General features: G+C 40.1%; 1 pseudogene; it reads left to right on the plus strand.

The window, feature by feature from the left end:
* Positions 1 to 557: 557 nt before the first annotated feature.
* LOC109443861 (COMM domain-containing protein 3 pseudogene) lies at positions 558 to 8319 on the plus strand (annotated as a pseudogene).
* The last annotated feature ends 6111 nt before the right edge of the window (positions 8320 to 14430 follow it).

Genomic DNA, 14430 nt, shown 5'->3' on the forward strand with positions numbered 1-14430 from the left:
TCTGCCGCAGCACAAGATTGTAATTTCTAAATACTATTTCCCACTAAAACAGCACCAAGGCTCTTTGGAAAAATGGCTGACTCCAAGTCTGAAGCAAGAAGTGTATGCAATGAGACTGGAATATTTTGTCACACCAGAAAGTGAGGACACTATCGAAAACTACTAGGATTATGTCAAAAGGACTTAGTAGCCAACTTCAAGTGGCCCCTACTAGCCAAAGTAGTAAGAATTTGAGCAGCAATAAGAAATAATAACTGAAATGGATTGAAACACATCAGATACATCGACAACCAGGTGTTCATAGAGATACTATAAAGAAATCATTGTTCACCTTTGGAACCAATTCATTATTCTGAAAACAAGTAAATAAAAGGGGGAAGTATCAATACTCAACATGCCTTTGTTGCACAAAGGGTACCACAAGACAACCAAATATTTGATGAGGGAAAGTTTCTCTTTAAAGTATTCTAGATAATGAAAGATAAAATTTGGTAGCATTAGGGTATCATCATTGTACAAATACCTAACAAAGTAATGAAGCTAAGCAATAATCAACAATGACTGCTGATGTCACTAAAGGAAGTACAAATATTCATTGCAGGCCTTTTAAGGTAAGCACACATGGTACCCTCTGAAGTAGTCTTGCCGAAAATATGGAAGCCTCTGGATCTAACTACCAGTTTATAGGACACAGAGCACAGAACACCACGTTAAAAGACACTATAGGAATTCAATCAGTAAAATTTAGTCTGGAGGAAACACTATAAAACAACTCAATTTTTTAACAAACTGCAAGGAAGAAAAAAGGATGAGGTACCTGTAAGCTAGGTGAGATTTAAAAGACAAACCAACTAAATGTAATATCTGGATCTTAAACTTTGATTCAAACCAATTTAAAAGAAACTGAGACACCTGAAAACATTTGAACATTGGATATTTTATAATATTAAAAACTATTAATTTTTAAAGCATAATAGTATTATTCAAAAGTCCTTATCTTTTGGTGATATACACTGAAATTTGTACAGAAGAAACATGAGATTAGCTTCAACAAGAGGAATAGTAAATGAGGTATAGATAAACCAAGACTACAGTGTTTCTCTGAAAATAAGACCTAGCCAGACCATCAGTTTCCCCGAAAATAAGACCTAGCCAGACGCTCTAATGCGTCTTTTGGAGCAAAAATTAATCTGAGACCTGGTCTTATTTTAATACAAAATTGGGTATAATATAATATAATAAATACCGGGTAATATAATATAATACTGGGTATAATATAATATAACATAATATAATACCGGGTCTTATATTAATTTTTGCTCCAACAGACGCATCCGAGCTGATCGTCCGGCTAGGTCTTATTTTCGGGGAAACATTGTTGAAGTTGGACAATGGGTACATGGAGATCTGATTTACTATTTTCTCTACTTTGTTTGAAACTTTCTGCAATAACAGATTAAAGGGAATCTTAGGTGAAAAAGTAGATGATTATCTGATGATATGCAAGTTATATCAGGGAGTTATTCCAGGCTTCTAAAGAACATGATTGAATATTTATTGAGTTAGTAGCCATTTACAAAATTGGCTTGGGGTCAAGGGATGGCAAGTTTCAGTTAAAAAATGCTGTAATCTAGGAAGATAATCATCACAAAATAGGCTGAGCATTTCATTTAAAGAGCAAATAGTCAGATGAAAGAGATTATTTGCAAGAAAAAGAAAAGTAATTGAACAAATTGATCAAACTTATAAAGCTTACACCAATTGATGTGGGTGGGTGTGGAGTGGGTGTGCGTGGGTGTCCACGTGTGTTTTCCCGGAATCGTGATCTCGCAGCCACCAAAGAATGGAGATACAGAAGAATGAAGATACGGATGGAGAAGTAAATTTAAGCAGTACACAGTTTTATTGTAAAGCGCAAGACAAAAGCTCTCCAGAGAGACGGGGGACCCGAAAATGGAATGCCCCACAGGCTAAGCTGCATCGGAGACTCTATGTCCTTGAGTCTGCAATTTTTGTTTCCTGAAGAGCTGATTGGGCACCCCCCTTTCCCTCCTGCGCCTGGATTGGTGCTTTGGCTGACTCTGCCGTCTGATGTGGTAGCCCCTCCCGCCCAGTTCCCTTCTCTACATTTTTTTCTGTCAGCTACTGTTCTTTTTGGCCTTGAGGTCCTCTGCCCGTGTCCCTGACTGCCTACAACATTTCCATCTCACTTTGAAACCTTTGAAACTCTTTTTCTGGGCCTTGATGTCTTCTATCACGGTCCTGTCCCTGACTGCCTATGACTTTCCTATCTCACAATTAAGCCAGAAAATATATAATCATTCTGCAATTTGTCTGTAGGACAATAATCAGGCAGTAATAGCAAGATGTTCTCAGATTTTTTTGTGGAACTTTAAGTGTAGAAGTCAGGAAGTGTTAGGTAAGACAAAGGTCTCAAGGTCTGGGCAGTTCCTACTAAATGCTATTCTTGCTCAATGTTAAAATGTAGCACAGTCTTTTGCAGACACAGCTATAAACAGGATGAGCTGAACAGGAACCCAACCTGTAAGTGTAGCCCACTGCAAAGAAGAACTCAATATGTAATTAACCAATCTGTATATAAGCAATGGCTAAGCCTCCTTTCAGGGAGACAGAGTTTGGAATATGAATCCCCTCTCTCCTTTACTTGCTGCAAGCAAATAAAACTACCTAACGACAACCATGTCTCATTCTTGAATGGAACACTGGAAGCTGCGCACCCCTTGTGTTCAGTAACAGGAGGGCCATCGCCACAGTGTGATTTTCTGTCCCATATGCAATATCCACAGTGTGGTTTGACAACTTCAGGCACTCGACATACACCCAGCAGTAACCAAGCAGGAATTACATAAACTGGACAGAATACTAACAGTAGTTCCTGCATCACTGGGGGCTCAAGTGTGGGTAGCTGGTGGGATAAGGTGGAGTGTGGGCATTAGGGTCTCTACATTGTTTCTAATTCTCCATTAAAACAGAAGTCTATTAATAAAGCTCATGCAAGGAGGTCCTCTGGTTTTATGTATCTTAAAATAAATGTCCATGGAAACTTACTGTACAAAATGACATGTTTCATCAATTCCAAGAACGCATTTATTTATCCATTCAGCTTTTATTATATTTGAATAACTAAAACGTTCTTCATATTCTTTGATACAGTGTTCAAAACATTATGATCTTTTGATATTTTTTCAACAGTCCTTGTTCATGGTTGGTTTCAAGGCTAAAAGAAGACTAAAATGTGGGGTTTTATAATTGATAGGGAGGCCTAGGCATTTAAATCACTGTACTTCACAAATCGTGGTGTAAAATGTTATTAGGTTGGTGCAAAAGTAATTGCGGTTTTTGCAATTCTTTTTAACGTTTCAAACCGCAATTTTTCACCAATCTAATATATTTTATATTGCAATGGACAAATCTAATCTCAGGAATTCATAGACCTCCCCCCACCCCAGCAATAGACGCAAGCTCCATCTTCTTAAACCCCCTATAAACCAAGTCAGTACATTTGGTGTTGGTATATAAATACTCGACAAAGAAAATTACCAGCACATTTTGTAAATCATATCAAATTTTCTTGACACTTTTTGACATTGTGCTTTGACAATCTATCAGCACTACATACACGTCTTATCAAAAGAGAAACAGACTGAATTAACTCAGTTGAATTTGTACTTCTCTATCATCAATAATAACCTCTGCCCCACTCCATCTGCTTACTTACACTTATCTAGAGATGATAAGAACCCCTGTGAGGAGTAGAAAATAGCGCTGGGGTGGATCTAAAAGTGCTCTGAGAGTATTTAGAATACACATGGGTTCAGAAAATGGCCCTTCCCTTCTTGTAGGAGAAAAGGTGCTGTCTCTCAGAGCAGAACTGTGGTTCACAACCCTGGCTGCACGTTATAATTACTGGGGACATTTCAAAAATACTAATGCCCTTAGATACTGGGATTTAATTTGGTCTGGGATAGGGTTTGGGCAAGGTTTTTTATTTTATTTTATTTTTGAAAGGACCCAGATGATTTTAATGTGCTGTCAGGGCTTTAGAATTAAGTATATTCTAGGTTCAAATCTTTTCTGTGTGATCTGAGACATGTTAGTAAGCCTCTCTGAGTCTGTTACTTTATCTGTAAAATAAAGATTTTGTTTTTCTTTAAATCTACTTCATAAAGTCATTGTAGGGGAAGGGTTAGAATAAATATGTGAGAACTTCCAACAGACACCCTAACACATAGCTGGCACTCAACAAATACATGTTAGATCTATGTTCAGACTAAACAATACTTTGTCTTCTTGTGTCTCTTACTTTTCCCTCCTCCAATAGCTGCCATTTCTTTTTCAGATGTCACCGGAGGGAAATGAGAACAGAAGTTTCTTCCTTCAAGCTTCAGTGGGCACAAAGAGCCTCTCTACCCCATTCTTCAAATCTAAAGTGATCTTATATATTCAACAGCAACTGAGGAACTGGGGCCATATTGAAAGCAGAGTGGGGAGTGAAGTGTGACCTGAGGTAGGTAACCCATGTCTTTGTTTTTCCAGGATAAGCCAGTGGTTTTGGTAGTCAGAGAGGAATGCCCTGAACTCAGAGCGAGAGGAACCCCTTGAATGTTGCTGAACGGCCAGCTCTTCAAAGGAGAAGTATGCGTATGTGACCAAACAGTGGTACCGGAAGAAGGTAGGCCTAGAGCAGGAGTGTCAAAACTGCGGCCTGTGGGCCAACTGCAGTCCGCAATCCATTGTTAATTGCCCCACAGCAAATTCCAAAAATATATTTAGTTTACTTAAATAAACCAGGTGAGGCAATACTTACTTCACCTTGAGTGAGTAGCCCGGCTGTTTGTGTATTTTACCGCATATGGCCCTTGGTAAAAAACATTGAAAAAAGTTTGGACACCCCTGGCCTAGAGCATATAGCACAGCAACTTCAAGCAGAGCAGACACTTAGTAAGGAGTTTGCAGAATTGAAATAAAGGTCCTAAGCTACAGGTAAACGTCTAACCTGATCCCAGTAGTTGGTTGAAGTCTGTGTTGTAGAGGCATTTTCTTTGTTTACATCAAGTGTTTCAAAACGGAAACATAATCACTCTTGGGTTACAACTGCTATCTCTCTCTTCCTTCCCAGCCTGAACTAAAATCTTACATTTTCTGTTGAAACATCCTCTTTGCCTCCTTCATTCTACTATCCCCACCTCAAGTGCCTGATTCCTCTAAATGCCTCAACTGTAGGCAGAGGTCATGAAATGTTACTTCCTTTCAAAATGATAAGATTGTATTGCTACTTCAAGAGGCATGCCCCAAATCCACCAGTTACCTCTAGGATAACTCATAACAGTAACTAATAACTGTACCGTGGTTCAAGTCAAAGACGTTTATTTCCAAAGAAGATACTTACTATCTATAAAAGCTCAATCAATTTATAAAAGCTCCAAAACTGTTTTAAATTTTTTTAAAAAGTTAAATTTAAATAGAGACAGTAAAAAGATCAGTGGTTGCCAAAGATTCATTGGAGTGGGGGAAAGGTTGACCAGGTGAAGCACAGAGGATTTTTTAGGGTGGTGACACTGGTCAGTATGATACTGTCATGGTAGATGCATGACAGTATGCATTTATTACATCTATAGAACTTTAGAGGACCAAGAATGAACCTTAATGTATACAGATGTTTAAAAAGTCACTCAGGGGTGCATGAGTCGAAGGTCACAGCGCCCTCTGACAGGAACACTCGGCGTGTGTGCAGAAAGGCTTCCAGTTGCTGGCCGATCTGGCTCCTTCTACTCTAGTACGTTCATGCTTCTCCTCTGGGTGGCTTTCCAGAGCCTGCTGGGTGCCCAGGAGGACTAGGCCGCGTTAGATCACCCAGGCTTGAAACATACGGACCCAGTGGTGTTTAAACATTGCCACACAGCAGCTGCAACTCACATACTGGAAGCAGGAAAGCAAAGAGCTGACAAGTCAACTCTAAACACTTATCTAAAAGACTGTACATTTGATGGAGTGCGAAGAGAATTGTTTTGCACAGAATATGAGAATAATAAGAATTCTCTAGAAATCTTACTGAGAAGTACAGGACGATTCCCCCCTTATATAACTGATGTTTCGTGGCATTTGGCATATCAGATAAAAACCAATTAACTTCCTAAGATGTACAGACCTGTATATTTGGTGACCTTAAACGTAGAGAACACGGATTCTCATCCCACGCAGAGATTAGCTTTAGTTGTAACATGGAACAATTACAGGACTTGGTAGGGAAGCTTAAAGATGCTTGGAAAAGCCTAGAAAGAGCAAGTCAGTTGTAACTGATCTGCCTGGGTCTGGGAAACCAAGAACGTCTTGTGGTCAGCGGGGCCATCATTTTTGCAAGCTGGATGTCCTCCGTTTCAACAGAAAAAATGTTTCCTTTTGGATTTATGCCACTGATCAATTTTGACACTATTTCTTTTACACTTGTGAAAGAGTTAAGAGGGAAATTCTGTGTATTTGAATCGTTAATATTAAGTATACGTTGATCCCATTTTGATATTTTTTCAAGTCTTATAAAAGGAAACAGACAGTATTTACACTGAGTAAATAAGTTCCTACCAAAAGTGGTAAAAAAAAACAAAACCAAAAAATGTCATACTGGAGGTTAAGGGATCACAGAATGGAATGTAGATTGTGACAAAAGAATCTAACTGCATTACAAATGTGTGAAACAACCTCCCTGAAGTGGCTGGGGAAAAAGGGTGCTGACCTAAGGCACTTAAGAAGTGATCAAAGTTTGTAAGACTTTTTTTTTTTTTTTTTTGCAAAAGGAACTGGACAAACCATGTTATTCTACCTGATCAATCTGTTTCCCATGGGAATACAGGTTCATAATTCTGAGAGTACTACATGCATACTGGAATCGAATCATTAAGTAAATGGATGACAACAGGAGTGAGAGTTCTCCCTGTTGGAGTGGAAGGTTTCAGACAAGTAAGGGGAGGTGGCTAGAATGATCCATGTGGTAATGCATTAGAAGTGGAGACATCAGTGTGCACTCATGTTTAGTTTAATATACAGATGGATAAATACAGTAATATTTATAGTTGTGTATATACAAGGCTTAGAATATTTGTTTCCTTTCTCTGAGCACTTGAAGCAATGACACCCAAGTAGCAATGAGCACCCCTAGCCCCATATTTTTGTGTTCTAAAATTATTCTCCAATACAAGGAACCAGAACTCCCTGGAGAAATGGCTGATTCTAGGACTGGGGCAGAAAATATACAAGGTAAGCCTGGAGCATCTCGTAGTGCCAGAAAATGAGGAAGTAATAAAAAAATTTTAAAAAGACAACCCACAATGATGGGGGTATATCAAATTGACACAGGAGCCCACTGTACAAGCTCCCAATAGCCAAAATTAGAACAATTTGAACAACAAAATAAAGTAGTACCCAGTTATAACCCAAAGTATACAATAAATATCCACGAGTCTATGCTGATATAAATTATTGAATAAGTAAAGAAAGAAAAATAAATAAAGCTCCCGTTCAGAAGAAGTACAAAGACTTGAGGTAGATACTCTGCCCTCTAGAAAGTGGAATGGAGCTTTCCCTAAGTGTGTGCTGCACACAGCGACAACCTTCCAAAGAGGAGATGGGAAGGGAGGAAGAAAGTGGCTTTACAGTGGAGAAACATGACCAATACAACCTCATCTAGGTGATCAAGGTCAACATCAACAGTGATAGGTCTTGTTGATAGTACTTATCTTTGATATGATGTGATGAAAATAGCACTTCACCACTGTGGTCCTCCTCCACAAAATACATAACTCCAGTATAATCATGAGAAAGACAGACAGACAAATCCCAATGGAGGGACATTCTACAAATACCTGACTAGTATTTCTCAAAACTGCCAAGGTCCTCAGAAACAAGGAAAGTCTGAGAAAAATGCCACAGCCAAGAGGAGCCCAAGAAGACATGAGGATTGCATGTAATATGAAATCCTGGATGGGATCCTGGAACGGAAAAGAGACGTTGGGTAAAAACTAGGGAAATCAAAGTATGGGCTTTAGTTAATAATAATATGTCAGTATTGGTTCATTGATCATAACAAATACACCACTCTAAGTTGTTAATAGTAAGGGAAACTGGGTATGGAGTATATGGGAACTTTCTGTACTACTTCACAACTTTTCTGTAAATCAAAATCTCTTCTAAAAAAGTTTATGTTTTAAATGTTGTTATACATTATATAGGTGTTTAAATGCAGTTGTTGTACTAAAACCCCTTGCTAAAGCATATCTTTACTAAAGTAACTGCTAAATGGACATGGTTTTGCAAAAGCATTTGTTACACATGATTTCTTGTTCAAACAGAACTCATTGTATCTACATCCAGCAAAGCAAAGTTAACTCCGGCTGTGTGCCAAGACACGGAAATGACCTTGTTATATAGACTCAGTGTGATAATGGTACTATTCAAATCTTTCCATCCATGACATACAATATTCCCATTGGTCTAAAAGAAAAAAAGCCTCTAAGTTAATTCTCACTGGTGTAAAAAGTTTCCAAATAAGTGTCTCTGGGGAGAAGTCAGAAACTTTGGGACCAGGGTTGGGCAGGAAGGAGTTAGCAAATGCTAGCTCCAGAACTTGAAAAAAATTAATAAGAATAATAAAAGGAAGGAAAATGCCTACACTTCTCCAGAGGGCCACCCTTATATGGGAACATTGCCAGAGAACTTAAAGTAGTTCTGAGAAGAAAAAAGCTGAAGTTAAGAAAATTTACCACACTCAACCAACTCTCAGTATCCAGGATTATACTTGTTAAAGCATTCAAGATTCCAAAAGGCATACATTTCTGTCTTCTAATTCCAGACACTGCTGGTCATAGGAAGCAGGGGAAAAAATTTAAAGAACCATGGCCTCTAGAATCTTATGTTCAAGATCTTAACAGCAGGACACACACACACCCAGTTTTTGAAGACAATAATAGCCCACAATACCAGGCCAGTCTATAGCAGGAAGTTCGCATGTTACTGTGAATGGCTCTGCCTCTGCAGAGAGCAAGGGGGTAACAAACCCTGGAGCCAACACTAAAGCCAGGCATCCTGCTCTCCTTTACATTAGGCCCTTCATCTAGTGGGGCCAGCAGAGCCTGAAGAAATAGGAGAGCAGGAAAAGATAGTAGTGACATTCAGACTTTTGAGATCACTATTTCACCTAGGTGGTTCTCCCAGCTCATTCTTCAAGGTCTAGTTCAAACCTTAAATCTTTAGTCTTGCAGAAACCCTCCATCCTCCAAATTCTGAGAACAAAATTCCCCTTTCGTAAGTGCCAAGTAATTTGTAACTTGCTTAATGCCATGCATTGCCAGCTTTTCATGTGTAACAAATTACTTGCTTAATGGCATGCATTGCTAGCTTCTTTTCATGTGTAATATGTTTCATTGATACACTCTAGAGTCTGACTTCATAGTCTTGAGTCTGACTGCAAATTCTTTTTCCCTCCTTCCCGTACACTTCCTCCCATATCCCAGGGCACCTAGTCCAGTGTTTTGCACAAGTGCTTAATAAATAGCTGACCTCGATTAGCTATCCTAATCTCCCTCAAATTTCTGTAAGACCAATTAAATGTTAATCAGGTCCTTTTCACATCTTACCCTTCTAGCTAGCCATTGAAAATAGCCAGGAAGTCATCAAAATTATGTCCAGCCTACTTATGCTGAGACTTCGGTTTCAGGTGAGCATACGTCTTCTCCCTGTCACCAGGAGGGTTATGCATTCCCCTGACCATTGGCCTTTCATGACTCTAGTCACACAGGACTTCCGGGTTGGCAGCTGACTGACCGACCACTTGAAGATGATGCCACCTACATCTCTAGACAGTGCCTGCTGGTAGGGTCAAACAAACTGAACCCAGCCCTGGACGCTCAGCCCCAGCACTCAACCTTGCCTGGGCCCTGGATTTGCCTAAACTCCTACCTCATTCATATCGGACATATCCCCGATCTTGAGAAAGGATAGTATGTATTCTTACCTGAGCCATAGCATACAGAAATCCAGACAGGCACAGGCTATAACTAGAAAAAAATCTAATCATAAAACATAGAGTCCAAGGTCTGATGCAAAACAGCGTCTTCTTTTTCCCAAGAGACCGCTTAGCAGTCCATGTACAATCTACCCCCGATGACCATCATTCATATATTCATTTGCTCAACAAATGCTTACTGAACACCTACCGTGTATCAGGGACTGTCTGGACACCAGGGTTCTCCCGGTCTTTTTGGTCTCCTTAATTTCATGCCCTTCCCTTTCACCCTATTCTGGAGGTCCCAGTCAGTCCTTAGCTACTGAGTTCCATCAGGTTTTCCTCTGACAGCCTGGGAGTGGTGGTAGCATTTGGATCCTCCGGATACCTCAGCATGACACATTTATAAGACAAACATTTCTCCTGCTAATATGGCCACCTCTCATAGATCTCCTGTTGTTTAGTTGCAGGGTCTTTGTCACTTTTCACCACCTCACCAAAGACTTCCGTCTAGCAACTTAGCCCAATGTGGGCCAGGGAAAAAGTAGGGCTGGAAGGTGAGAAAATTCCACCTTGCAAATATTATCTCAATTTTTAAAATGAGATCAACATGAAGGGCTGGAGGGGAAGTGGAGACGACAAGCTAGTTCCTGAGGAATTTAGCAAAAAGATGACTGTTCTGCAGTCATTGCTACTTGGTGCAAAACTCAGTTTCAAGTCTATTCAAGTTTAATAAATATAAAATAAAATAAACTTCTTTAGGGTTAATTTTAAGATTGTGTAAATAATCTAAACATTGGAAATTGTAAAACATTTTTTATTTTCTAATAACGGCCGCTTCCCAGGAGAGGTTGTTTCTGATCTGCCATTCTAAATTGAGCCCCCCAGTTATATTCTTGCAGATTACTCTGTGTTGTTCTTCGTAGCACTTACCCAATTTGCAAAGATTTACTTATAAGATCATAGTTTAATGTCTTTTTCCCTCACACACGCTCCAAGAACAAAGCCTCTGCTTTGTTCTCTACTGGACCCTACACAGAACCTGCACATCATAGGAGATCAGTAAATATTTGTTGAAAGAAAGAACCAAATTCTTTTGCCTAGTTCCCTCCCTCAGATTCCTCTTCAGACTCCTAGGTCCACAATTTTATCTCTGAACATTGTAGTGAGTAGTTTAGCTCAATCTCAGTAGATTCAAGAAGAGGATGCCTTTTACCCAGAATCTCCATATTTGGTAAATACATAAGGATACATGTACACATGCTTCTTCACTTACAATGCAGTTATGTCCTGATAAACCCATCGTAAGTTGAAAATATCATAAGTAAAAAATGTACTTACTACACCTAACCCACTAAATATCATAGTGTAGCCTAGCCTACCTTAAGCGTGCTCAGAACACTTACTTTCGCCGACAGTTAGACAAAATCATTTTGCTGCTGCTACTCAACATCACAGAGAGGGTGTCACCCTGCATAGCACTAGCCCGGGAAAAGATCAAAATCCAAAGTACGTACATTTTCTCCTAAATGCATATCACTTTTGAACCATTGTAAGTTGGGAACCATCTGTACAAAATTGCATATTGTAGCATTGTTTTGCGTGTCAGAAACAAAACAAATCCAGGAAATTACCTGGAATGATTGACACTGTTGACACGGGGACAAGAGAGCTAGAGTTTATATTTTGCACTGGCCTGGGACTGGAGGTTGGGGCATAAATTCTTCGGTGCTCTGGGCCCTGGTGAGCCCGAGCAAAGCACCTTCTCAGCAGCCTGAGGGCCTGCTCACAAAGAGACACAAGGATAGGCTGTGGGGAGGGCAACTACACCACAGAAATACTAAAGAGATCCAAGGGCTTGTGAGCGTAGCACTGACTAATCTGTAGTCTTGGAATTAGTATAAAATCATTGCAATTTTTAAACAAAAACCTATATATGCATATCATGCATCAGCATGAAAAAACATGGAAGTGAAACAGGGCCCAGTTAGGACCCCCATAAAAGAGGCCTTGCAATGTCCCTGGCCTCGTCTCTCGCTGCCCTAGTGCTTACAAATTGATCAACACCCTCCCTGCGGTTTGAGCTTGGAATGTCCCCTGTCCCAGTTCCTGAGTTAGGAATATCCCCTGTCCTAGTTCCCTGCTTTAGATAATTACCCTGAAATCTATGCTTGCTTATGATCACAATACCCCTTGCTTACTGATCACAATACCCTTTGCTTACAGATCACAATACCTCTTGCCCACTGATCACAATCTCTCTCTATGGCCTAGCATTCTTTCCAGGTCACTGTCATTACTGCTCCTGGGTTAATGACCATATTGAAGAGCCACATCACTTGAGGGAAGGCTCCCTGCAGACCCCCCAGAACCATCACATGGCCTCTGGAGGAATGTCCAGATTTTCCCTTAAATATCTCAGGCTGGTCTGAGAATGTTCAGGCAGTTTTTGGAGGTGTTAACCTGCTGCCTTCTCAGACCAACGGTGCTCTGATAATAATCACTTATTCTGGGACCCAACTCCTGGGAGTGGTGCAGGCTGTACTAGTCTTGTTTGGCCTCCGGTTTCAGAAGGATTCTCCTCAGGGAGAGGAACGGAGAGGGTGGAAATGAATGGAAGGGAGGCAAAGGAGTTTATTGGTTTTTCTTTATACATTTTTGTATTATTTCCACTAAATAGTAAATATTTTCATTAAAATTTTAGGGGAAAATTTTAGCTAGAAGCTTTTAATAGATGTACCATTCCCAAGTAAAATTCTTTCTCAACGCATGAATTGGCCACACAAATTTTCTGATCTAGTTCAAAATATGTAATAATCCCTATTGTTTTTAAAATAATCACTCATCATGTAACAGGCAATTTTCATTTAAAACCTTAAAAGGTTTTAAGCCAACTGGGAGTCTAGAATTAAATTAAAAGTCACCTGCATTGAGAACTGTTACAAATAACTCATCTGAGTTGGGAATCAGATAAAAAGATATCTTGCATGCAACACTAAGCACGCTCGTACACAATGACAAACACAGCATAACTTACAGTTCTGCCCGGAAACAGACAGAGATGAGATCTTTTGACATTGATTGCCAAGACACATTCTGAATTTCAAAACATTAAAACTCTGTTTTTTATCGAGTGTTTTAGAATCAAGGATATACAGACTATATATAGAAAAAGTCTCTAAGCCTACCCCCTCGACTGTTCGCCATAATTTCTTCCAGGAAAAATAGAAATTGCATAGAGGTCTCCGCTCGAAGCCTCTGGAATGACAAAGAGAAAGCTGCCGGTGGAGAAGGGTGTCTGTGGGAGGGAGCGGTGGGGGAGCAAAGGGATCTACACTGTGTGCCATAATGCCTTGCAAGCTAGACAGTGTTTTCTATGCCTCCATGCCCAGAGGGGGAACAACATGGATTTTACAGGATGTGCTCAAGTGTGACATATGACGAGGGAAAAGTAGAGGGCATTATCGGAAAATACTTCATTAATACTCAACTAACATAAATATTTACCACATGTACATTTTTTTTTGTTATTGTGCTTTGTGTTGTGAAATAGGAGCAAACTAGAAGAGAATCAATGAGGAAAATAATTTTCCCCCCTTCTCTATTTAACTGCCCTCTAGTTCCTTCCTCTGCCTAGCTGGAAAAAAGCTTTGTGAAAAAGAAACTACAGTGCTCCCAAACAGCAAATAATATGCCCGTGGTATTTTTTTTTATTATAGTTATGCTACATCACTTCCCCTCCCATAGAGCCCTTGTCATATTCTGCTTTTTGTCTCAGTTATTTATTCATAGAGCAGGTTCAGTCTTAAACCACCACATTTAGGTGTCCAAGTTTTGTTATCTTTGTTTTCTTTATATCAACTGAAATCCATCTCAAGTCCCCTGAGCTGGCAAAAAAGTCAAGCACAATCACGACTGGAGTCCCCTTATCTCCCTGGTTTACACCAGAATCTGGGAGAAGTGGGGGAATCAGAAAATGGGGAAAGGACTTCCAGTCTCTCTCTTCCCTTGATCTCTTCTGATGCTCTCACTGCCCAGTCTTGAAATTTGACAGGCTTTCTGTCCCAAAGCTAAGTAGGGATGGGGGAGGTTTGGTGAGGGGTCTCTGCCTCTGCTGGAAGCCCTGGTGGCAGGAGTGGAGCCTCCCTAAGGCACCATGTGGCCATCCTTCTGAGACATCATCAACCTGGACAAGGCTGCAGAACAAGAGAGGGTCCCCACTACCCATGGCACACCAGCGTCCATCCCCTCCTCAGCGGAGCAGAATTTCCACTCTCTCCTGGCCTTCAATGATACCCCTTTATTTCCTCCTTATTACCCTATTGCTTCAGGGCACCTTGTGTAATTTCAACAATAAGCCAGGATAGGATTGGGAACTCATAATAATTAACATCTTAATGAAGTGTCCTGCCAGT

The sequence above is a fragment of the Rhinolophus sinicus genome, chromosome 15 (genome assembly GCF_057876585.1).
Source record: "Rhinolophus sinicus isolate RSI-liver-muscle chromosome 15, RSI-T2T, whole genome shotgun sequence".
NCBI lineage: Eukaryota > Metazoa > Chordata > Mammalia > Chiroptera > Rhinolophidae > Rhinolophus > Rhinolophus sinicus.